The 26,206-nt window shown below is 43.3% G+C and overlaps 1 pseudogene; it reads left to right on the top strand.

Annotated features, from left to right (window-relative positions):
- Positions 1-5,538: 5,538 nt before the first annotated feature.
- LOC120987382 lies at positions 5,539-5,717 on the top strand (annotated as a pseudogene).
- The last annotated feature ends 20,489 nt before the right edge of the window (positions 5,718-26,206 follow it).

Here is a 26,206-nt window from a genome sequence, read left to right as displayed (position 1 = left end):
TTAGTTCCCTCTACTGCCTACTTTTACCTCTGCTTAAAATCAGGTTGCTATGCAGGTCCGTCCTCTGTGTTGAAGGACGGAGGACGAAGAAGCACTCAGCCTGCAAGGTTAGATTACAGACAGCCAGGGACTGTAGGTAAATGATTAAAGCCAGGTCCTCCCCAGCAGCTGATAACAGTGCCTGGGCTGTGTGCACTTCTCCCTGTCCCTGCGCTTGGCAGACGCTCCCTCACTCAGCAGAGCTGGAGAATGCAGAGTTGAAGCAGCGCACAACAGGGAAGGGAGATCTGCCGTCTGCTCAGTGTATAAATGAAAGCAACATGTGGTAAGAGGACCCCTCTGTGCTGCAGGAGATTAACCCTTTAGGGGGGAGGGCTCTGGTTACTGACACTTTTGGGGGGCTATTGTTACTGGCTAGTGAGGGCAGGCGGGATTAGCCTCAGGGTGAGGGCAGTGGCGGCCATCTTAACTGAATAGTGAAATTGCAGTTTTATGCAGACTGGTTGATAAGGGCTTAATCTTATTAAATATTGGGTAAGTCAGTCTAATAGTAACTGATTCTGGAATATCATGTTATTAGCAACTACATATTTGAAAATTGAAATTAGGGTCTAAATGTGACAGTTATCCTTTAAGAAGAAGATTGGCCAGAAAAAGAAAGGCTTCTGTCCCTGGACAAATCTAAAAGGCAGAATCCAGATTTTCCTACCATACCACATTCCACAGAGGAGACTTGTGGTAACAAGTACTGTGAGTATGACAATCCTTTAAAAAAGGTGCAGAGCTTAGTCTGATGTTAGGATCCGCCCCATGGTTCCATAGTGAGAAAGTGTTGCACCCCTATTTCTGGATGTTTATGCAAAAGTCACCTTGAGAAGTGCAGTGTGAGCAGAATTACTTTAAATGGACACCTTGTCCTATTAATTATTACTGCAGCAATGAAAACTGTAAGAACTGATGAAATTACACTTGTATAAGAACTGCCAGTCCATGCATGCTAAGGACTGGACCTGATGTGACTGCCTCATCATTTCCTCCACTGCTGCAAGTGACCCTGCCTTGTACCTAGGTTTCCACATAGTCTTTTTGCTGCCTGAGGTGGAAACTGACTCAGGTAGTGTCATGATGATGATGACACCAGCCTCTGATAGGCTACAGCCAGGTACTAGGACTAAAGTCTATTAGAGAGAACGGTGGGGCAGGGATATATTACTTCCGGGACCCGCTGCAACATTCAACTGTATCACTGTCCTGAGAATAGCGATACAGTTGAATATGCAGAGATGAGTGCTTCCACAATAGAAGTGTTCATTGCCCATGGCCCTTCGGCTGCCCCCCCCCCCCACACTAGTCCTTACCTTGTGCTGCCTGAGGCAATCGCCTCACCTTGCCTCATTGGTAGTGCACCCCTGTTTGTACCACACCATTCATCACCATCAAGGGCACCCCAAACCACCATCATGCAGGAGAACCCCAGAACCAAGGTCTGCCCGGAAAATAGTAAAAGATGTGCCCTTTCTATTACTTCACTGCCCAGAAAGAGTCTAAACTGTGAGTACAACTATTCCCAGGCTCCACACTGTCTCTGTGGCTCGCTGAATAAAATTGGCGACAAATAGGATTTTCAACTACCTCTGTGCCTTATCATGAACATTCATGTAAGTGAAAAGATTTGACTGTACTCTGTATTTGATAAAAAGACTGATTAGTAGCCAACTGCTGAGAGATATTGTGTGTGGAGATAAGATACCCAGAGATTTTTGTTAAAAAGTTGCTGGAGAACTGTGCATTTATGTGAGTAAGAGACTGTTTACTTCATATTGTAAAAATAAAAACCTTCATTGCCTTGAGAAAATGTTTAAGGGCTCTTTCACACCTGCGTTCTTTTCTTCCGGCATAGAGTTCCGTCGTCGGGGCTCTATGCCGGAAGAATCCTGATCAGTTTTATCCTAATGCATTCTGAATGGAGTGAAATCCGTTCAGGATGCATCAGGATGTCTTCAGTTCCGGAACGGAACGTTTTTTGGCCGGAGAAAATACTGCAGCATGCTGCGCTTTTTGCTCCGGCCAAAAATCCTGAAGACTTGCCGCAAGGCCGGATCCGGAATTAATGCCCATTGAAAGGCATTGATCCGGATCCGGCCTTAAGCTAAACGTCGTTTCGGCGCATTGCCGGACCCGACATTTAGCTTTTTCTGAATGGTTACCATGGCTGCCGGGACGCTAAAGTCCTGACAGCCATGGTAAGTGTAGCGGGGAGCAGCATACTTACCGTCCGTGCGGCTCCCCGGGCGCTCCAGAGTGACGTCAGGGCGCCCCAAGCGCATGGATCACGTGATCGCATGGATCACGTCATCCATGCGCATGGGGCACTCTGACGTCATTCTGGAGCGCCCCGGGAGCCGCACGGACTGTAAGTATACCGCTCCTCCGCTCCCCGCTCCTACTATGGCAACCAGGACTTTAATAGCGTCCTGGCTGCCATAGTAACACTGAACGCATTTTGAAGACGGCTCCGTCTTCAAATGCTTTCAGTACACTTGCTTTTTTCCGGATCCGGCGTGTAATTCCCGCAAGTGGAGTACACGCCGGATCCGGACAAAGCAAGTGTGAAAGAGGCCTAACTGGCTGATGGACTGTATGAAAATTGCCAGCCAGGTCAGATATCTGCTGCAGCTGCAGTGAAAAGTGAAACAATGTGGTTTTTGTGCATTACTACATTTGCTAGCAGTGAATAGGCTATAGTATTATATCTAGTTTCCTATGACTAGCCCATGAGGGGACAATTGTGAATTTTTTTCAGCACCATTGCTGTAAGTGTCGCCTGCTAAGCATGGGAAAGCTGCTGCTAGGCCTCATACCGAGCAGAATAGGACAAGCCCGCTCACCAAAGCAGAATAAAAGTGACAGCATATGGTTTCCGGCAAGAATAAAAACAGCTGGACGCCACTGGAAGTTAGAGAACAACTGTGAGGTCCCCGGCCCACTGCCTGCTACTCTGAAAGGCCAAAGTGGAGCTTTTCTTCCTCAAGCTCCATCAAGATAACTGTGGCTAGAGAATCTCACACTGGGAATCGGCATGATAATAAGAGAGGCCCAGTAAGTATTTGAGGATCCCATGAGGCAAGTGGCTGTTCAGGAACTGGACCGATGTTCATTAGGTGACAGTCTCATTTTCGAATCCCACTTCTATCTTAAGAACGAGGCCCGAAGTGAGCGAAGAGCAATCCCCCCCTACATTCATCACAGTGGTGTGTGGATGGGTGGCTGTGCTTCATTCACTGCTGTGGGACTTCTGAAAATAGTTGAGCATGCTTGCTCCATTATTTTCGGAAGTCCCATAGTAGTGAATGTAGAGGTTGCCACACATGAGTGACATACATTCAGAGCAAGGTGCCATTCTCGAGATAGGCGTGGGTCTAAGAGGTGAGACGCACACCTATCAAACGTTTATGACATAGCTTATTGATATGACATACATTTCCAGATGGGGCAACCACTTTAAATTTGCTGTTTCTAAGGTAAAATGAGAACTTTACACAGATGGCACCCTTCTACTAACATTTTTGGTGCATTTTGTGTTTGTACAAGTATGTTATTATAATTAATTTTTTAACAGATGTTTAGTCCATTTCTGTACTTTCCTCTCCATTTTGGTGTTCTATTCTACGTATTCAAGGATGCAATATAAAATCTGTTTCCTGAAGAACTACTTGCTACTTCTGGCATGGCTGTGTCCATGAAACCTACCAAAAATGACATCCCTCAGTACAAATGACTATAGACTGTTCTTAGTGGTATATAGACATCTAATTATGACCTATAATAATGTTGTGCGAAAGGAGTTAGTGGGATCTACAGTGTAATATCAGTTTAGCATATCTACAGGGATGGACTGACTTTCCTATCTACTGCCTGTAAATAAGATATGACCTAAGATTTTCCACCCTTTGCAATTTCATTCATTTAATAAAATGTCATCCAGCTGGCATAATAAGGTCTGTGGAGTCTGTACTTTAATTATATTCACAATATACTAGTAAATGAACTTTAGTTTCCAACTAATGCAAGAAACAGGCGGATGGATTTACCCACAGCAATGTGCTGCGAAACGCGCTGCTTGCAATGTGCTCGTCTGAGACAGAAAAGATCCATTTTGTATAGATCCTCTTTGACAAAAAAAAAAAATATAAAATTAAGAACTGGGCCTGAGTAGGCAGAGCAGAAGAGAATGGAAGAACTCAGAAAACCCTCGCTCCTCACATAAACAAATGACGGACAAATTCCATCAATGCAGCTAATCGAAACACTTTCCAGTCTATTTCTGGCTCCATGGATTATACAAATATTCTTGTCAGCCACACATATGTGATGGGGGAGCTTTCTCAAGGCTGGCACTATTGAAATGAGGAGTAGTTGTCCGTAAAAGCTGAGGAGATCGCATCTTCTATACCAGTTTTGGGAAATCTATTATGCTGCATAAAAATAATGATTTTATTATCATAATGGTTCTTGGTTTGTTAGCAAAACCCTCCAAGCAAAGCTAAAGCGGGGCTATGATGGGTGCAGGGTATGCAGTAGCAATGCTGGACTTAAAGGGGTTGTGCTGGCCATATATAGAGATGTCGCGAACATAAAATTTTCGGTTTCCGAACGGCAAACGCGAATTTCCGCAAATGTTCACGAATGGGCGAACTGGTGAACCGCCATAGACTTCAATAGGCAAGCAAATTTTAAAACCCACACGGACAATTTCTGGCCACAATAGTGATGGAAAAGTTGTTTCAAGGGGACTAACACCTGGACTGTGGCATGCCGGAGGGGGATCCATGGCAAAACTCCCATGGAAAATTACATAGTTGACGCAGAGTCTGGTTTTAATCCATAAAGGGCATAAATCACCTAACATTCCTAAATTGTTTGAAATAACGTGCTTTAAAACATCAGGTATGATGTTGTATCGATCAGGTAGTGTAAGGGTTACGCCCGCTTCACAGTGACAGACCAAACTCCCCGTTTAACGCACCGCAAACAACCGCAAACAGTCCATTTGCACAACCGCAAACTCCCCATTTGCACAAGGTTGGATACCAAGCTAGCCATGTCCTGTTCCTTGTCCTCACTGAGGCCATTGAAGGTCTCTTCCTCCACCTTGCCATGTACAACACCAAGGGTCCCCGAAAGGTGACAACAAGCCCCCTGGGACGCCTGCTGTGGTTGGGCTTCCACCTCCTCAAAGCCACCTTCCTCCTCTGACTCCTCTTCTTCAGACTCCTCTCTCTGCATTGCCGCAGGTCCAGCAATCGTCGACGACAAGGCTGCTTCTGGTGGTGATGGTGACCACAACTCTTCCTCTTCATGCTCATCTACGGCCTGATCCAGCACTCTTCGCAGGGCACGCTCCAAAAATGCATATGGTTGCCTTGGGTTTGACTGACCAGGTTTGTCACCTCAGCAAAATGACGCATGAGCCTACAGCCATTGTGCATGAGCGTTCAGTAACGCAGCCAAAAAATACCCAGCTCCGCAGAGGCTGTCCTCCTTTTTTTTTTTTATTAAAAAAAATCTGTTCTTAACAGTTTAATCTCTGTTTTGTCCCCTATCAGGGGCCGGTGTATGGAATAGATTTTAGGAACCGGGAGATGGAAAAAGATGCTTGGTCGGTCCTCTTACTTCCAATTTGGGGCACTGCGCGTATGCCTTGCAATGTACTGTGGCACCAGATATGAGTGGTGTGTTTAAGTAGTACTATTCCTATCAGTTTAATCCCTGTTACGTCCCCTATCAGGGGACGTGTATGGAATAGATTTTAGACAACCGCAAAGAGTTGTCAATAGTTGATACACTCTTGACATAAATTTTATTCCTCTATGCGTCAATCTTGGTGTAGTGATGACTGTGCTCGTGCGCACGTTTGGGAGATTGCAGGCGATGGTGTTTTTTCAAAGTCTATGGTCGTGCTGAGGTAGTTCAGTGACAGTTAAGTGACCCAGAAAACAATGATTCTGCAGTGTGGGCCTATTGTTGGCCGAGTAGGCTTTAATGATCACCTTAGATGATCACAAAGAAAATTAATGTTTTTTCTATGTAAAATTATCCAGCCGATCGCTTTTGGTCTGTTCACAATGAAGCAACGACCTTATCATCTGGGGTGTGCCAACATTGCCATTGCCAACACACTCATAGAGGTGGTCGCTTCATTGTAATATGCAAGCCTCTTCACCACAACAAGGTAATGATCACGAAGGGGAATTGACACATGTATGTGCCTTTTTTTTTTTTTTTTTTTTTTTTTTTTTTTGCAGCCACAGTGCAGCACCAGAGGCCAGAAAAATTTGGCATGTACACATGCCAGGAAAAATTAGGTATTGTTGCAGCCGCTGCGCAGCGGCCAGAAAAATTGATGTTTTCCAGGCAGAAAGTGCACTAAAACATTGCGGCTTGAACCCTAGTTGGTGGCAGATAAGTCACGCAAGTCATTCGGCATGCAGAGATAGCATACAGCAGCGTGTGGACCATTTTAGCCCAAGGCAGCTCATCTCTTCGCCAGGCCTTTTTTAGTCAAATGTATCGCCCACTGTCAGTCCCTTCTGGATCCATGCCTCATTCATCTTAATAAAGGTGAGGTAATCTAGACTATTTTGACCTAGGAGACTTCTCTTCTCAGTGACAATACCTCCTGCTGCACTGAAGGTCCTTTCTGACAGGACACTTGAAGCGGGGCAGGCCAGAAGTTCTATCGCAAATTGGGATAGCTCAGGCCACAGGTCAAGCCTGCACACCCAGTAGTCAAGGGGTTCATCGCTCCTTAGAGTGTCAATATCTGCAGTTAAGGCGAGGTAGTCTGCTACCTATTGGTCGAGTCGTTCTCTAAGGGTGGACCCCGAAGGGCTGTGGCGATGCGTAGGACTTAAAAAGCTCTGCATGTCCTCCATCAACAACACGTCTGTAAAGTGTCCAGTCCTTGCCAGCGTGGTCGTGATAGGAGGAGGATTACTTTCACCTCTTCCCCTGTTAGATTCCCGTTGTGCTGTGATATCACCCTTATACGCTTTGTAAAGCATACTTTTTAATTTTATTTTGGAACTGCTGCAGCCTTTCCGACTTCCGGTAATTCAGTAACATTTCAGGCACTTTCTGCTTATACCGGGGGTCTAGTAGCGTGGCCACCCAGTACAGGTCGTTCTCCTTCAGCCTTTTTATACGAGGGTCCCTCAACAGGCACGACAGCATGAAAGACCCCATTTGCACAAGGTTGGGATGCCTGCTGTGGTTGGTCTTCCTCCTCCTCCTCCTCAAAGCCACATTCCTCCTCTGACTCCTCTTCCTCAGACTCCTCTTCCAGCGTTGCCGCAGGTCCAGCAAGCGATGCTGATACGGCTGTTTCTGGTGGTAATGGTGACCACAACTCTTCCTCTTCACGCTCATCTACGGCCTGATCCAGCACTCTTCTCAGGGCACGCTCCAGGAAGAAAACAAATGGGATGATGTCGCTGATGGTGCCTTCAGTGCGACTGACTAGGTTTGTCACCTCCTCAAAAGGACGCATGAGCCTACAGGCATTGCGCATGAGCGTCCAGTAACGTGGCAAAAAAAATTCCCAGCTCCGCAGAGACTGTCCTAGCACCCCAGTCATACAAATACTCGTTGATGGCTTTTTCTTGTTGGAGCAGGCGGTCGAACATTAGGAGTGTTGAATTCCAACGTGTCGGGCTGTCGCAAATCAAGCGCCTCACTGGCATGTTGTTTCGCCGCTGGATATCTGAAAAGTGCGCCATGTCCGTGTGGGAACGCCTGAAATGTCCACACACCTTCCTTGCCTGCTTGAGGATGTCCTGTAAGCCTGGTTACTTATGCACAAAGAGTTGTACAATCAGATTCAACACATGTGCCATGCACGGCACATGTGTCAACTTGCCCAAATTCAATGCCGCCAACAAATTGCTTCCGTTGTCACACACCTCTTTGCCCATCTCCAGTTGGTGCGGAGTCAGCCACTGATCCACCTGTGCGTTCAGGGCGGACAGGAGTGCTGGTCCGGTGTGACTCTCTGCTTTCAGGCAAGTCAACCCCAAGACGGCGTGACACTGTCATATCCGGGATGTGGAATAGCCCCTGGGGAGCTGGGGGGGTGCAGTTGATGTGGAGCAAGACGCAGCAGCAGAAGAGGACTCAGCCGAGGAGGTTATCGAAGAGGATGGAGTAGGAGGAGTAGAGGAGGTGGCAGCAGGCCTGCCTGCAAGCCGTGGCGGTGTCACCAACTCCTCTGCAGAGCCACGCATTACATGCTTGGCAGCCGTCAGCAGGTTTACCCAATGTGCAGTGTAGGTGATATACCTGCCCTGACTGTGCTTTGCAGACCAGGTATCAGTGGTCAGATGGACCCTTGCCCCAACACTGTGTGCCAGACATGCCATGACTTCCTTTTGCACAATCGAGTACAGGTTGGGAATTGCCTTTTCTGAAAAGAAATTTCGGCCGGGTACCTTCCACTGCGGTGTCCCAATAGCTCCAAATTTTTTGAAGGCCTCAGACTCCACCAGCTTGTATGGTAAAAGCTGGCGGGCTAAGAGTTCCGACAAACCAGCTGTCAGACGCCGGGCAAGGGCGTGACTTTGTGATATTGGCTTCTTACGCTCAAACATGTCCTTGACAGACACCTGACTGTGGGCAGATGAGCAGGAACTGCTCAAGGCGAGAGACGGAGTGGCGGATGGTTGAGAGGGGGCAAGGAGGACAGCAGTGGTTTATGTGGCTGAAGATGCTGGACCAGGAGGAGGATGGCGGCTTTGAGTTTGTGTGCTGCTTGTATTCATGTGTTGATCCCATAGGCGTTTGTGATTTGAGATCATGTGCCTTCGCAAAGCAGTTGTACCTAGGTGGGTGTTGGACTTCCCACAACTCAGTTTCTTTCGGCACAGGTTGCAAATGGCATCGCTGTTGTCAGAGGCAGACACACAAAAAAATGCCACACTGATGATCTCTGCAATGACGGCATTCTGGTGGTGGCAACAGCATGCGTTGATTGGCATGCTGTCTGGCTGACCCCGGGTGCCGATGCATGCTGTCTGACTGTGCCACTAGCTCCTTGCGACGACCTCCCCCTGCTTCCAACTTGTCTCTTCCTCCACTCTGTCTCCCCATCTGTACTTTCCCTCTGTACTTCTTCTCTTCGAGCGGGCACCCACGTGACATCCACGGACACATCGTCATCATCAATCGCTTCACTTGTATCTGACAACTCAGCAAAGAAAGCAGCAGTGGGTACAACATCATCATTATCACACCGTATGTCCATGTGTGTAATGCTGCCTGACTGAGACATATCCCTGTTATCTACATCCTCTGGCAATAATGGTTGCGCATCACTCATTTCTTCGAACTGATGTGTAAATAACTCCTCTGACAGATCAAGTGAAGCAGCTGTGGTGCTAGTGTTGGTGGTGGCGGCAGGCGGGCGAGTGGTAACTTGAGAGGTCGGGCGGGTAATAGGCACCTGCAAATAATCCCCAAGTGATGTGTTACACAAAGAAATATATAAACGTGAAGTGCAATATAATGCAATAATCCAAGTGCAATATAATACAAATAAAACCAGGAAAAGGGGGTATAATAGAAATAAATAAAAATTATAAGATGCTGGTGATCACTTTTCCGTGAAAAAAGAGACAAAAAAGTCAATTTAGATTGTGCAATGTTGCTGTATATGAATAGGTGATAGTCAATCACTATTTAAAGTGCATATGCTGCCCGTATTCAACAAGATTTTGTAGTGGCTATTCCACAACTGTAGCTAATACCTCCGGGTATAGCTATTTTGTTCCAATGGTCTGGTCAGTGTTAAATGCTCTCCATAATCAACCAGAGAAAATGCAGAGAAAATAAAATGTCAATTATTTAACAATCGCTGCACCTTGTAGTAATACTCACGCTTGATGGTATATTCCAATCTGTAGCGTGGCTGTAAGAAGGCTTACCTCACGTATGATATAAGGAGGTACCTTGCTAGTATGTCTTGACTCTATGGTCCGTTTTCGCTGTTAACCGCAGTTGTCCAGAGCCGACCGTGGTTCCCAGGTCTCACTCTGATTGAATCAAGGGCAGAATCTGGATGCGTCTGCACTGGGCGTTTCTCACTGCTCCATGTGGTTGGTTTAATTACTCCAGCTGATTTCTGCTATCCATGTGTTACCAGACTATGGCCAGTAGATCTGGTATTAGTTTGGTGGAAGCGCTTTTTCTAGATATCAATCATCATATTGAAAATCTAGTTCTGCCGGTTTTCTGCCAGGATTACTTTCTTATCCGTCCACGCCAGACGCGTTTCGAAGGTTGGACTACCTTCTTCCTCAGTGGCTTTGGTAAGAACTGCCTGGATATCCGGCTTTTATTCCTCTGGCTATCAAAGAGGGTTGTTTATTAACCCTGGAGTGGATCTTGTGGATCTGGTAGTCATTTAGTCATATAGTTTTTTCAATATGGTTCCTATGCGGTTTTTTATGCGGTTTTTTATTATTTATTTCTCTGGCTATCAAGAGAGCTCTTTATTAATCCTGAACAGGATCTTGTGGATCCAATAGTCTTTTGGTCAAGCAGCTTTTTCACCATAATTCCTATGTGGTTTTCTGGTGCGTTTTTTTAGTGCGGTTTTTTCTGCGTTTTTTTTTTCATGCGGTTTCTTACAAAAATCTCATAAATTCTTTTATAACCACACATAACTCTATTTGCAATGAATCGCTTTTGTGGGAACTGGTTATATTCTCACATTAACTCGCTTTCCCTTTGAAGGTAGGAAATCAAACATCTGAGCGACATCTAAATAATTTATATATAATTATACATATCAATGGTAATGCATAAGATGGACCCATGCCCTAGACAATATAGGATCACCTATAGATTTGGCGTATCTGGTAGGTGGGTTAATCTCAGTATGCATTACCTGATATCTATCATAAAAATATAAAATAAACATATATATAATTTAATAAATATCATAAAAAGTTTTTTAGCTAAAAATTTATTAAAACATTTCTAAATTTTATTTCAAGAGAGAGACATACATGTGAGTAAAGCAGGGAGGTCTGTGGGAGAAATTTTGCAGAGGGTTCCCACTTAGAGACTTAGGTAGTGGATTATTAACCCTGTATGGTCCATTTATCGTATACTCTATTCTGGTGTGCAGTAGTAGTCAAGGGAATACTAGATGATTTCATGTAAGAGGAATACTCGTGATGTATTTGGGTTGGAAGCTTCCAACCCAAATACATCACGAGTATTCCTCTTACATGAAATCATCTAGTATTCCCTTGACTACTACTGCACACCAGAATAGAGTATACGATAAATGGACCATACAGGGTTAATAATCCACTACCTAAGTCTCTAAGTGGGAACCCTCTGCAAAATTTCTCCCACAGACCTCCCTGCTTTACTCACATGTATGTCTCTCTCTTGAAATAAAATTTAGAAATGTTTTAATAAATTTTTAGCTAAAAAACTTTTTATGATATTTATTAAATTATATATATGTTTATTTTATATTTTTATGATAGATATCAGGTAATGCATACTGAGATTAACCCACCTACCAGATACGCCAAATCTATAGGTGATCCTATATTGTCTAGGGCATGGGTCCATCTTATGCATTACCATTGATATGTATAATTATATATAAATTATTTAGATGTCGCTCAGATGTTTGATTTCCTACCTTCAAAGGGAAAGCGAGTTAATGTGAGAATATAACCAGTTCCCACAAAAGCGATTCATTGCAAATAGAGTTATGTGTGGTTATAAAAGAATTTATGAGATTTTTGTAAGAAACCGCATGAAAAAAAAAACGCAGAAAAAACCGCACTAAAAAAACGCACCAGAAAACCACATAGGAATTATGGTGAAAAAGCTGCTTGACCAAAAGACTATTGGATCCACAAGATCCTGTTCAGGATTAATAAAGAGCTCTCTTGATAGCCAGAGAAATAAATAATAAAAAACCGCATAAAAAACCGCATAGGAACCATATTGAAAAAACTATATGACTAAATGACTACCAGATCCACAAGATCCACTCCAGGGTTAATAAACAACCCTCTTTGATAGCCAGAGGAATAAAAGCCGGATATCCAGGCAGTTCTTACCAAAGCCACTGAGGAAGAAGGTAGTCCAACCTTCGAAACGCGTCTGGCGTGGACGGATAAGAAAGTAATCCTGGCAGAAAACCGGCAGAACTAGATTTTCAATATGATGATTGATATCTAGAAAAAGCGCTTCCACCAAACTAATACCAGATCTACTGGCCATAGTCTGGTAACACATGGATAGCAGAAATCAGCTGGAGTAATTAAACCAACCACATGGAGCAGTGAGAAACGCCCAGTGCAGACGCATCCAGATTCTGCCCTTGATTCAATCAGAGTGAGACCTGGGAACCACGGTCGGCTCTGGACAACTGCGGTTAACAGCGAAAACGGACCATAGAGTCAAGACATACTAGCAAGGTACCTCCTTATATCATACGTGAGGTAAGCCTTCTTACAGCCACGCTACAGATTGGAATATACCATCAAGCGTGAGTATTACTACAAGGTGCAGCGATTGTTAAATAATTGACATTTTATTTTCTCTGCATTTTCTCTGGTTGATTATGGAGAGCATTTAACACTGACCAGACCATTGGAACAAAATAGCTATACCCGGAGGTATTAGCTACAGTTGTGGAATAGCCACTACAAAATCTTGTTGAATACGGGCAGCATATGCACTTTAAATAGTGATTGACTATCACCTATTCATATACAGCAACATTGCACAATCTAAATTGACTTTTTTGTCTCTTTTTTCACGGAAAAGTGATCACCAGCATCTTATAATTTTTATTTATTTCTATTATACCCCCTTTTCCTGGTTTTATTTGTATTATATTGCACTTGGATTATTGCATTATATTGCACTTCACGTTTATATATTTCTTTGTGTAACACATCACTTGGGGATTATTTGCAGGTGCCTATTACCCGCCCGACTTATTCAACCATTGTAACCGGAGATTGTTCTGGTGGCAGCTTATTACTAGTTTTATCTACCCCATCTATAGCGGCTATTAGAATTAATATAAGATTGTTCATATTTTGTTTGTAGGCCTATTTTAGATATTGGATTCATTGATTGTATTTTATGATATTGCTATTATTTGTTTTACTCTGATTAAATATTATGAACAAATTACTCGGTGGTTCTGGATATTAGAGTGCCCATCTACTATTGTTATAATATTTTGGTGCTTTGAGTGCGACATCAGATAGGTGCACCTGACCATCTCAAACCAAGAGGCAGAGCCGTCCTTTATCTTGATTTTATTGTAACTTGAGAGGTGCCCGAGGCTGAGCTGGAGGAGGATGGTGCGTCAAGGTTCAGAGCGAAAGCTGTAGAAGATTGGGTGTCCTGTGTTAGCCAGTCAACTATGTCCTCAGAACTTTTCGAGTTCAGGGTACGTGGCCTCTGAACACTGGGCATTATTCTAGGGCCAAAGGGAATTACAGAACCACGACCATGACTGCCCCTGCGGGGTGGCCTGCCTCTGCCTGTCATTTTTTTTTAGATTAGTTTAGTTGTACTATGCGTGCAAGCTACTGTGACACCAGATATGAGTGGCACTGTGCATTGGCAGAAGTTATCAGAGTAGACGCTGCAGGCCTGAGACACACGCTTGCAGACAACTAACTGCTATTCAATCTATTACAGTCAAAATTGTTTTTGTTTTTTTAATGTAATCTACTGTGACACCAGATAGGAGTTGCGCTGGTGACACTATGCACTTGCAGGGCCTGAAACACACACGCGTGCAGGCAACTGACTGCTATTATTTTACAGTCAAAATTGTTGTTTTATTTAAAAATGTAATCTACTGTGACACCAGATAGGAGTTGCGCTGGTGACACTATGCACTTGCAGGGCCTGAAACACACACGCGTGCAGGCAACTGACTGCTATTATTTTACAGTCAAAATTGTTGTTTTATTTAAAAATGTAATCTACTGTGACACCAGATAGGAGTTGCGCTGGTGACACTATGCACTTGCAGGGCCTGAAACACACACGCGTGCTGGCAACTGACTGCTATTATATTACAGTCAAAGTTTTTTTTTTTTTTTAAATGCAAGCTACTGTGACACCAGATATGAGTGGTGGCACTGGGCAAGTGGGCACAGTATACGCTGTGAGACTGACACACACGCTGGCAGGCAACTGCAATTAGATTACACAGAAAAAAAAAAAAAAAAGCAGACTGATGTACTAGCTCTAAAAAGGCCTTTTTGAGGTGCTGTCCTTACAGCAGAGATCAGATGAGTCTTTCAGGACTGTAGTGGACACTGAATACACTGGCCTAGCTATCGATTTCCCTATTCAATCAGCAGCAGCTACACTGTCCCTCCTCTCACTAAGATTGCAGCTTCCGAATGAATCTAAAATGGATGCTGTCCTGGAGGTGGGAGGGTCTGGGAGGGAGGGTATGATGCTGATTGGCTGGAATGTGTCTGCTGACTGTGAGGTACAGGGTCAAAGTTTACTCAATGATGACGAATAGGGGGCGGACCGAACATCGCCGGGGCGAACGCAAACAAGCTATGTTCGCCGGGAACTGTTCGGGACATCTCTCTATATATATATATATGATAAAGATTCGTTTGAATAAAATACAAACATGCAGTAACGCCTCTTTTTTTTTTGTTTTTTTTTTACATTTTATGTTATAATTTTGCTTTACTTGGGTTTTGGGCGGCCCTGGTGTGGTTCTTGCTAAAACTAGGTGCTGACCGCATGTGGGCTTGTGCAGTTAACATTCTACAGGACTGATTGAGGAACCTAATTAAATTTTATTATTTTATTATTTTCTTGTTTGTTTTAATCAGGATTTAGGTTCGAACATGGTGTTGTCTGTCGTCCTGAACAGGATGCCTGACTTCCATGTTGACCTCTCCACATGGTTGGGTGTGACTGGCGTTATACTCATCCGTGTGGTATTGCGGTTTTGGGAATGGAGCATTATTGTCACATGTATATATCTATATAATACATTTACATTTTATATGACTTCTTGACAACTATGTAATGATAATTTTCACATGCGATTTTTATATAATCACAGCTTTTTACTTTGCAATATAAACTGTGGTATATATAATATTTTTGAAGCCATGTCACCATTTTGGGAGTTATTTTTCTAATTTCCATGGTTGCTATCATGTGACCGCATAGACAGGATGCATTTGTGGCTCAGCTTGCATTCAATTTCAGGTGCGGACAACAAGTGATCTGTTATCATGTGAATGCCCTATCTATGGACACTCGTGGCCTGTGTGTGTTCCTTCTTCGATGCAATTACGTTTCTTTATGTAATGTGGAAGCAATGCACCGACATGCGCTGTTAAAGAAACGGGACGCTATATTGGATCCATGCTGGTTAGTTCTTAGCCCCCTCCATTATGTTTTTATTCGGAACACCTGATATTGTAATGACACAATTGGTTTTGGACGTAATTTTTTTAAAATGTAATTTTGATGAATTAAGCATATATTATGAATTCACATGAAGTTATTAATCTCTTCATAGTATGTATACTTGTATATTATGTAATATTTTTTTTAAACCAAATTCATTTTTAGACACAATACTAATCAAACACATTAATTGTAATTCAATTATTAATAGTTTTCATTAAATAATCACCTGAGTTTGTATTTGTATTTGGCACCATTCAATTTTGACACTGTTTGAGAAAGGTCCCATTGTGTGGACCGAAACGTCACACTGGGGTGAATAAACGCACATTTTCTGGAGGCGGTGGCATGTGTGTATTATATATATATATATATATATATATATAAAGAAGGAAAAAATCCAAGGCAGCACACAAGTAATCCGTGAAAAAAAAGGGTGTTTATTGACCCATGTGGACAGCAACGTTTCAGCTCTCTCAATGGAGCCTTTGTCAAGCCATGGCTTGACAAAGGCTCCATTGAGAGAGCTGAAACGTTGCTGTCCACATGGGTCAATAAACACCCTTTTTTTTCACGGATTACTTGTGTGCTGCCTTGGATTTTTTCCTTCTTTATATCTCATTTGGACCAGGTCCGTGGCCCTTTTCAAGGTATTGCACCTGCTCATACATTGTGTGCTGCTCTTCTATTTTTTACTTTATATATATATATATATATATATATATATATATATATTTAAAAAAATAATTGTGGGCTTTACAATCTTTGACAATTTTTTAAGGATTTTAAAGTAATATATTGCAATTTGTATGCATGGGAACACATTCCTGCTGTAGACAAAAAACCTGCTGCTGTCAGAGGTGTATAAGTTCATTTTTGATGTTGCCCTGATCTGGCGGGAGCCCATTCCTGTGAACATATTCCTGCTGCAAACAAAGAACCAGCTCCTGTCTGTTATGACTATGTGTAGGCCTTATACTATCCCGTTACCATTTACATGCTGCTGCTGGCTGTCTTGATGATTTTGGCCCAGCTATGTGTAGGCCTTTTGCTACTCTGTTACCATGTACATGCTGCTGCTGTCTGTCCTGATGATTTTGGCCAAGGTATGTGTAGGCCTTATACTACCCTGTTACCATTTATATGCTGCTGCTGTCTGTCCTAATGATTTTGGCCGAGCTATGTGTATGCCTTATACTACCCCGTTACCATTTATATGCTGCTGCTACTGCTATCTGTCCTGATGCTTTAGGCCGAGTTATGTGTAGGCATTATACTACTCAGTTGCCATTTACATGCGGCTTCTGCTGTCTGTCCTGATGTTTTTGGCCAAGGTATGTGTAGGCCTTATACTACCCGGTTATCATTTTTTATGCTGCTGCTGTCTGTCCTGATGATTTTGGCTGAGCCATGTGTAGGCCTTATAATACACCATTACCATTTACCTGCTGCTGCTACTACTGTCCTGATCCTGATGAGTTTGACCCTGGACTAAAGGGGCCTTTCTGCAACCTCATCATTCAAAATTACGCAAAAACAGAACAATTAAAAAAGTAAGCACACGTTACAACAGAATTTTTTTTTATTTACAAACATGCCTCTATGGCCACTTTTTCAGTTGGTCATGAAGTTCCAACATCTCCTTCATCCATTTGAGGTGCAGCGCCTCCATCTTCCGGATCTGCTTGGACATCAGCCTCCGCATCTCCTGCATGCCGGCTTCGTGCTCCTGCTGCATCTGTCGCATTTTTTTTATTTTTATTAATCAGTACTGTTAGGATAAAAAAAAATAATGAAAATTACTTGCAATTCAGATTAAGCGCATGGATACAGAATTATATTGCTATGTGCACATATTTACCCTCCTGGCGGGGGGTGGTGACAACTTTCTCCTCTTCATCGTCATCAGGAGCTGGGGGGGATCTGGCTGCTGGGAGGGTCCAGCCTCTTCCACCTCAACCTCTTCGTCCGCCTCATGCTGCTTCTGCGGCTGGGAGGGTCCAGCCTGCACTCCCTCATCTCCCTCCTCCTCCTTGGCGGACAACATGATCACCTCCAGATCCTATGTCAAGTGCCTGAGACAGAGGGAACGGGAACCCCTGTAATAATACAATTTTCAGAATTTAGACAAACAACACAGAACTCATAACAAATGCAAATTAAGTGTGGGATATATGTAATGTAGTGATGGACGGGGCCTTTTACTGGAATACAGAATAATTATTGCAGTTTATGTATATACAGTACAGACCAAAAGTTTGGACACACCTTCTCATTCAAAGAGTTTTCTTTATTTTCATGACTATGGAAATTGTAGATTCACACTCAAGGCATCAAAACTATGAATTAACACATGTGGAATTATATACATAACAAACAAGTGTAAAACAACAGAAAATATGTCATATTCTAGGTTCTTCAAAGTAGCCACCTTTTGCTTTGATTACTGGTTTGCACACTCTTGGCATTCTCTTGATGAGCTTCAAGAGGTAGTCCCCTGAAATGGTTTTCACTTCACAAGTGTGCCCTGTCAGGTTTAATAAGTGGGATTTCTTGCCTTATAAATGGGGTTGGGACCATCAGTTGCGTTAAGGAGAAAAAAGCAGCTAAGTAAAGAAAAACGAGTGGCCATCATTACTTTAAGAAATGAAGGTCAGTCAGTCAGCCGAAAAATTGGGAAAACTTTGAAAGTAAGGGCTATTTGACCATGAAGGAAAATGATGGGGTGCTGTGCCAGGTGACCTGGCCTCCACAGTCACCGGACCTGAACTCAATCGAGATGGTTTGGGGTGAGCTGGACCGCAGAGTGAAGGCAAAAGGGCCAACAAGTGCTAAGCATCTCTTGGAACTCCTTTAAGACTGTTGGAAGACCATTTCAGGGGACTTCCTCTTGAAGCTCATCAAGAGAATGCCAAGAGTGTGCAAAGCAGTAATCAAAGCAAAAGGTGGCTACTTTGAAAATTCTAGAATATGACATATTTTCAGTTGTTTCACACTTCTTTGTTATGTATATAATTCCACATGTGTTAATTCATAGTTTTGATGCCTTCATAGTCATGAAAATAAAGAAAACTCTTTGAATGAGAAGGTGTGTCCAAACTTTTGGTCTGTACTGTATATATATATATATATATATATATACTCACCTAAAGAATTATTATGAACACCATACTAATACGGTGTTGGACCCCCTTTTGCCTTCAGAACTGCCTTAATTCTACGTGGCATCGATTCCACAAGGTGCTGATAGCATTCTTTAGAAATGTTGGCCCATATTGATAGGATAGCATCTTGCAGTTGATGGAGATTTGAGGGATGCACATCCAGGGCACGAAGCTCCCGTTCCACCACATCCCAAAGATGCTCTATTGGGTTGAGATCTGGTGACTGTGGGGGCCATTTTAGTACAGTGAACTCATTGTCATGTTTAAGAAACCAATTTGAAATGATTCGAGCTTTGTGACATGGTGCATTATCCTGCTGGAAGTAGCCATCAGAGGATGGATACATGTTCTCATTCTGTTTACGCCAAATTCGGACTCTACCATTTGAATGTCTCAACAGAAATCGAGACTCATCAGACCAGGCAACATTTTTCCAGTCTTCAAAAGTCCAATTTTGGTGAGGTCGTGCAAATTGTAGCCTCTTTTTCCTATTTGTAGTGGAGATGAGTGGTGGGGTCTTCTGCTGTTGTAGCCCATCCGCCTCAAGGTTGTGCGTGTTGTGGCTTCACAAATGCTTTGCTGCATACCTCGGTTGTAACGAGTGGTTATTTCAGTCAACGTTGCTCTTCTATCAGCTTGAATCAGTTGGCCCATTCTCCTCTGACCTCTAGCATCCACAAGGCATTTTTGCCCACAGCACTGCCGCATACTGGATGTTTTTCCCTTTTCACACTATTCTTTGTAAACCCTAGAAATGAGTGTTCGTGAAAATCCCAGTAACTGAGCAGATTGTGAAATACTCAGACCCGCCCGTCTGGCACCAACAACCATGCCACGCTCAAAATTGCTTAAATCACCTTTCTTTCCCATTCTGACATTCAGTTTGGAGTTCAGGAGATTGTCTTGACCAGGACCACAACCCTACATGCATTGAAGCAACTGCCATGTGATTGGTTGACTAGATAATTGCATTAATGAGAAATAGAACAGGTGTTCCTAATAATTCTTTAGGTGAGTGTATATGTGTGTGTAAAATGCACAAAATCATCCAGTTACATCATATATCTGTACCTAGCTGTGTGTATAAATATATATATATATATATATATATATATATATACAGTACAGACCAAAAGTTTGGACACACCTTCTCATTCAAAGAGTTTTCTTTATTTTCATGACTATGAAGGCATCAAAACTATGAATTAACACATGTGGAATTATATGCATAACAAACAAGTGTGAAACAACTGAAAATATGTCATATTCTAGGTTCTTCAAAGTAGCCACCTTTTGCTTTGATTACTGCTTTGCACACTCTTGGCATTCTCTTGATGAGCTTCAAGAGGTAGTCCCCTAAAATGGTCTTCCAACAGTCTTGAAGGAGTTCCCAGAGATGCTTAGCACTTGTTGGCCCTTTTGCCTTCACTCTGCGGTCCAGCTCACCCCAAACCATCTCGATTGGGTTCAGGTCTGGTGACTGTGGAAGCCAGGTCATCTGGCGCAGCACCCCATCACTCTCCTTCATGGTCAATAGCCCTTACTTTCAAAGATTTCCCAATTTTTCGGCTGACTGACTGACCTTCATTTCTTAAAGTAATGATGGCCACTCGTTTTTCTTTACTTAGCTGCTTTTTTCTTGCCATAATACAAATTCTAACATTCTATTCAGTAGGACTATCAGCTGTGTATCCACCTGACTTTTCCTCAATGCCACGGATGGTCCCAACCCCATTTATAAGGCAAGAAATCCCACTTATTAAACCTGACAGGGTAAACCTGACACCTGTGAAGTGAAAACCATTTCAGGGGACTACCTCTTGAAGCTCATGAAGAGAATGCCAAGAGTGTGCAAAGCAGTAATCAAAGCAAAAGGTGGCTACTTTGAAGAACCTAGAATATGACATATTTTCAGTTGTTTCACACTTCTTTGTTATGTATATAATTCCACATGTGTTAATTCATAGTTTTGATGCCTTCAGTGTGAATCTACAATTTTTATAGTCATGAAAATAAAGAAAACTCTTTGAATGAGAAGGTGTGTCCAAACTTTTGGTCTGTATTGTGTGTGTATATATATATATATATATATATATATATATATATATATATATATATATAGATATACTCATGGCGACGTAAAGATGTATGATGTAACCTGCTGATTTGCTATGTGTCACACCAGATAATAAGTAATCATTTGTAAAGGGATGAAATACTTATTTTCATAACTGTATATATACATTACAGAGTGTTGGAGAGAGATACAAAAGTAATGTAAGCATTGTACATCTGTCACGGATCTCTCTGATCCTCTCCGAGTTCCTCCTCTTCAAATCGGACCATTTCTTTAAAATGGCCATCCTAGGGTGCCTGCCATTGAACTACCTTAGAAATTGATCTCACTCACAATCCTCTGCTTTTCAGCCTGGACTCGGGTCCGGTCATAGCCGTGCTCCAACATGCGCTGCAGGATAAAGACGCAAGTATATAATACCAATTTTTTTTAATACAAGTATTGAAAATAATGTCCTCAACAAAACATCAAAAAGTCTTTGAAGGGGAAATATTAGATTTAATGTTACCATTATAAGATCAGATTGTATTGCGATTGTATGTGTGTGGGGTCTGAGCAATTGGATATTGACCAGCTGAACAGAGATGTACTTGTCTAGTGAAGTGATGGTACTGTATGGGGTGTAAAACAGTTTCACCTCCCCGTTGTGCACCCTGGGTAACTCTGACCCTAAGTTCACACTTGCGCGTTTTACAGCGCGTTCGAACGCGCTGTAAAACGCATAACCGATGCAAACCAATGCTTCCCTATGGGACTGGTTCACATTTTCGCATTTTACAGCGCGTTCGAACGCGCTGAAAAACGCCTGACGCATAAACAAGTTCTTGAGCTTTTTTTGGGGCGTTTGTCGCGCGTTTGCGGCCACAGACTTCAATGGGAACGCGCGGCGTTTGTATTTTGCGCGTTTTTGACACTGAAAACGCGCGTTTTGGATTTTACAACATGCTGGAAAAGGCCCGACACCAGGTGCAAAGCACAGTTTTGGAGAGAATCTAGCATGGAGGAGTCTGTGTGTGACACCGAGACCCTGATCAGGCTGGTGCAAGCCAAACGCTGCCTGTATGATACGCGGGATGGCAAGTACAAAAATAGGAGGAGCAGGCAGCAGGCCTGGGAGGATATCGCAAAAAGCATCTGGCCAGATTGGACAACTTTCAGCAAGACAGTGAAACAGGGAAAAGGTATTTCCATGTGTGTTCTAATGTGAAAAGTAAACTCCTTGTGTGTAGTGGTGTACCAACTATATGTAATAGCCCTGGCCAGCTCTACCTGCAGCCCTCCAGCTGTTGTCAAACGCCACCTCCACAAATGCTGGGCTGTATTTTACTTGCTGGAGCCTGTGCATGGAGTTGGATTTTAGCAACAGCTAGAGGGACGCAGCATCACCATCCCTGTTCTTGTATATGGGCACTCAGTGGCCTTAGTTTACAAAGAATGATGTGCACATTACATGTTGTATAGTGTCCCCTCAGCCCTTTAGTTTTTAGTACTGTCCTGGTTCACCCTCCCCCACATTCTGGTACAATGCAATGGCCCAGTATGTTCAATTTGCAGTGGTTCCACTGTCTTGTGCCAGACTGCGCTCTTTCAATCCGCAAATGTAGTGGCATTTTGAAATGTAGGCCTAATTTTGGGTTGAGGGATTTGAATCCGAAGTTGTTATTGATATTGTGTACTTTTTCAAATTAGACTGCTTGTGGGCTATGGGTGGGCTGGCATATTTTAGGTGCTTCGGTTTCTAACATGCCAGTATTGGGCACCTTGATGGGATCCGTTATTTCACCCACATTGGCTTATATTTTACTGGCCGAGTATTGGGCACTTAAATGGGACACATTATTTCGCCCACATTTTTAACCAGTGTTAATGGGCGACTATTGATGGCCACTATAGGGGCATCCACAAGGGGCACTATATAGGTGAAAAAACAGAAATGCCCAAAAGATCGTTTCAAATTTTGTAATTTAGGCATAGTAATAAACAACCAAAATGGAAAATAAAATAATATTGAAACACTCTTTTCAGAAGAAAAATATAAATTAACATAAACTTAGATGGCTTCCAATTGCCAGGGTAACGCCCCATGTGGTGATAAAAAATATGCAGTGAAGTGGTCCCGGACACCGCTCGGATTAGGACTCTCCACGGAATGGCTGAGGGAATCTTCAAAATTAAAGCCATCCCGTACACGTACAATATTATGCAGAGCACACGCTGCCTTCACGGCCGAGATGGCGGTCTCCAATTTTAAATGAATAGGAGAATGGAGAAAGCGCCATTTGTTTGCTAAAATGCCAAAGGCGCACTCCACCACCCTGCGTGCCCTTGTCATCCGGTAATTAAATACCCGCCTGGCAATGGAGAGTCCCCGGCTGGAGTACGGCCTCATCAGATGCTCCCCCAGCGCAAAGGCCTCGTCCCCCACAAAAACAAAGGGCATAGCCGGATAAGTGGTCCCAGGCAGTGTGGTGTTCCCCGGGAGGTCCAGCTCATTATTATTGAGCATTTGCCCAAAGGCAGAATGCCCCAAACAGCTGAGACGAGGGCATAACCATGGACAGTGAGCCCGGACCATCTATGGGGCCAATGAGTCCTCCAGGCCCCCCACCCACTCCGAGTTTCGTGAGCCCCATGCAGACTGTCCCAGCTGTCCCAGCCGTCCCAGAGGCAAGTCGGCAGCCCTGACATAAAAGGAGGAGAACAGAGAGGCATGAGGATAGGCTAATAGGCTGCCTGGATGCCCTGGCACATCCTGTGCCAAAACTTACAAGTGATGCCTATTTTCTCCTCAGTCTAGAGGAGAAAATGCTACATGTGCCCAGAAATCTGGTCACACAAGTAAGGGATGATGTGTGTAAGACCATTGATAAATATTGCATCCCTTATGAGATCCCAACGTCTATCAGTGCCCCACAGCAGGCCCCACAGCAGGCCCCACAGCAGGCCCCACAGCAGGCCCCACAGCAGGCCCCACTGCAGCCAGCACAGCAGGCCCCACTGCAGGCCCCACAGCAGCCAGCACAATATGGGCAACAATATGGGCCACAATATTGCCCCCAATATGGGCCACAATATGGCCCACAATATGGGCCACTACATCCACAACAACACCCTCACACATACCCAGCACACACATACACACAAAGTAACATACAACACCCTCTTGACACATGGCAGACACAACACACATCATACCCATATCCCTCTACAAGCACGGGCCCAAGCACCTCCACCACCACCACCACTGAAATGCCACCTGCCAATCAGTCTCGCGGAGCCAGAGAGACACGGCGGGATCCCGAGGCGGAGTTTTCAGGGCCGCAATATGAAACCCTTTGAAAATTATAAGAGGGAAATTCTCAGGCTCAAGGGTTTTGGAGCCAAAAAGGTCACATATATAGGAAAAGTTTTCTAATATTTTTGTTGTTGTTTAAAAAAAATTGCTCCTTTGTTTGTTAAACAGAGTTAACACATTTTAGTTGGAAATGTACAATGTTAATACATTCACCAAAGATAAAAAATTTGAAGCAAATGTTTGGACTATTTTTTGAAAGTGAGAGGTAAAACATGGCCAAATGTTGATACATGATGCATGTATGGGATATCTATGCCACACGTTGACAACATACACATCACATACCCCCCGCACAAACACTCATACGTCACAAACAACAAGAGAAACACGGCGAAACTCAGATCCTGGCACAACACACTGCAAATGGTTTAAATGGCCACAATAATAGGCTACTTACCGCAAAGTAATGACCAGTCTTTCCACTGGTGGGATGCAGTCCCGCATGAAGGTGTCCTGACGCTGCAAATGAGGGGACAACAGCACCAGGAGCTCGTCAAAGCTGGGAAACAATAAAATGTTCATGGTTAACAATACAAAAAGCACAAAACACTTAGCTTAACCATTGAAAAAACATTGCAACAACGTATACGTACTAACCTGTGGATGGACATCCTGGTGTAGTCAAAAAACTTGTCCTCATGGGCACGGAGGTTCGCATACAGTGCCCAGAACTGGCCCTTCTCCTGTCTATTGGCAATGACAGGATGGACCCAGAAACGTCGCCCGCTGTCCCGCCTTCTCCTCAAGCGTTCCAGGTCGATAGCTGCAACAAGTGCCGCAATACGTCGCTGTCTATAGCATTCCATGACTCCAAACCACACACTCTACCAACACACATGGAATTTCACACCTACAATGCCCTATGATTGGCCAAACTTCATATAGACAGGGATATTTGCTCATTGGACAACACTGCAGTCAATCACACAAACGCGCGTCAAACGAGCGTTTACTATTGCAAAAAACGCGCATAAAAACGCGCGTAAAACGTCTCAGAAACGCTCAGGTGTGAACCCAGGGTAAATGAACCAGCAAATACTGGTGTTAAGACAAAGAAAGCTTCTCCTGAGTCCTGACCATTGACCAACAGAACACAAACTCTAATCTATAGACTGTGTGTGTGTGTGTGTGGTATATAGTGTGCGGCAGGAAAATGGATGTGCAATGTGCATGTGAGAGATATTTCTATGCTGTCCATACATACATGCTACAGACATAGTACTGTGATGTTGCAACAATACTTAGTGCACCAATCAGTAATATCTACTTAGACCTGATAAAATGTGAAGTTGTATGTATTGCGAAAAACATTTGCATCATAAGTGGCGATTTTCGCAATCGCGTATATTTTATAACACTCTATCTGCATATAAAGAGATTCTTCTGACATGCATGTGACATGTAATCAAATACAGTGCTATAATGTCAAATTACTTACAGTGATCAGGAGTTCTTCCTCACTGTCGTGAAAATTGCTGCCAAACATGTTTTCCAATCTCCTCAAACTTTGGGTAGTTTGAAAACTGGGACACTCTCTCCTTTTTCGCAGTAAGCGAATTTTACATAGCGATTTTTACATTGAAAAAAAATAATGAGCGAAGATAGCGAATTCGCAAATATATGTCGATTATTTGCCCAAATATTCGTAAAATATTGCGAATTCGAATATAGCACCTGCGGATCATCACTAAACATGTTCCCCATAATCCCCAGTAGTAATAATACTCCTTATAATGTGTGCCCCTTTATATTGTGCGCCATTACAAAAAATCCTCCCTTACCTTACAGATTGGACCACCATATCACACCTCAGTTCAGACTCCCATATCAGAACCTCAAATAAGACCCCCATTTCTGATCCTCAGACCCCCATAACTGATCCTCAGACGCCCATATAAGATTCTCAGACCCCCTTAACAGATCCTCAGATGAGACCACCATCAGACCTCTATGACAGACTCCCCCAATATCAGAACTTAGATCAGTACCCATTAGACCTCCATGTCAAACCCCCAATATTAGACCTCAGATCAGACCCCCTTTAGCTCTCCATTTCAGACCCCCATATCAGACCTCAGATCAGGTCTCCATTTCAGACCCCCCATA

Source organism: Bufo bufo, chromosome 1, assembly GCF_905171765.1.
Source record: "Bufo bufo chromosome 1, aBufBuf1.1, whole genome shotgun sequence".
Lineage (NCBI taxonomy): Eukaryota > Metazoa > Chordata > Amphibia > Anura > Bufonidae > Bufo > Bufo bufo.
The sequence above is the reverse complement of the archived record's forward strand: the minus strand, read 5'-3'. Positions and strand labels throughout refer to the sequence as shown.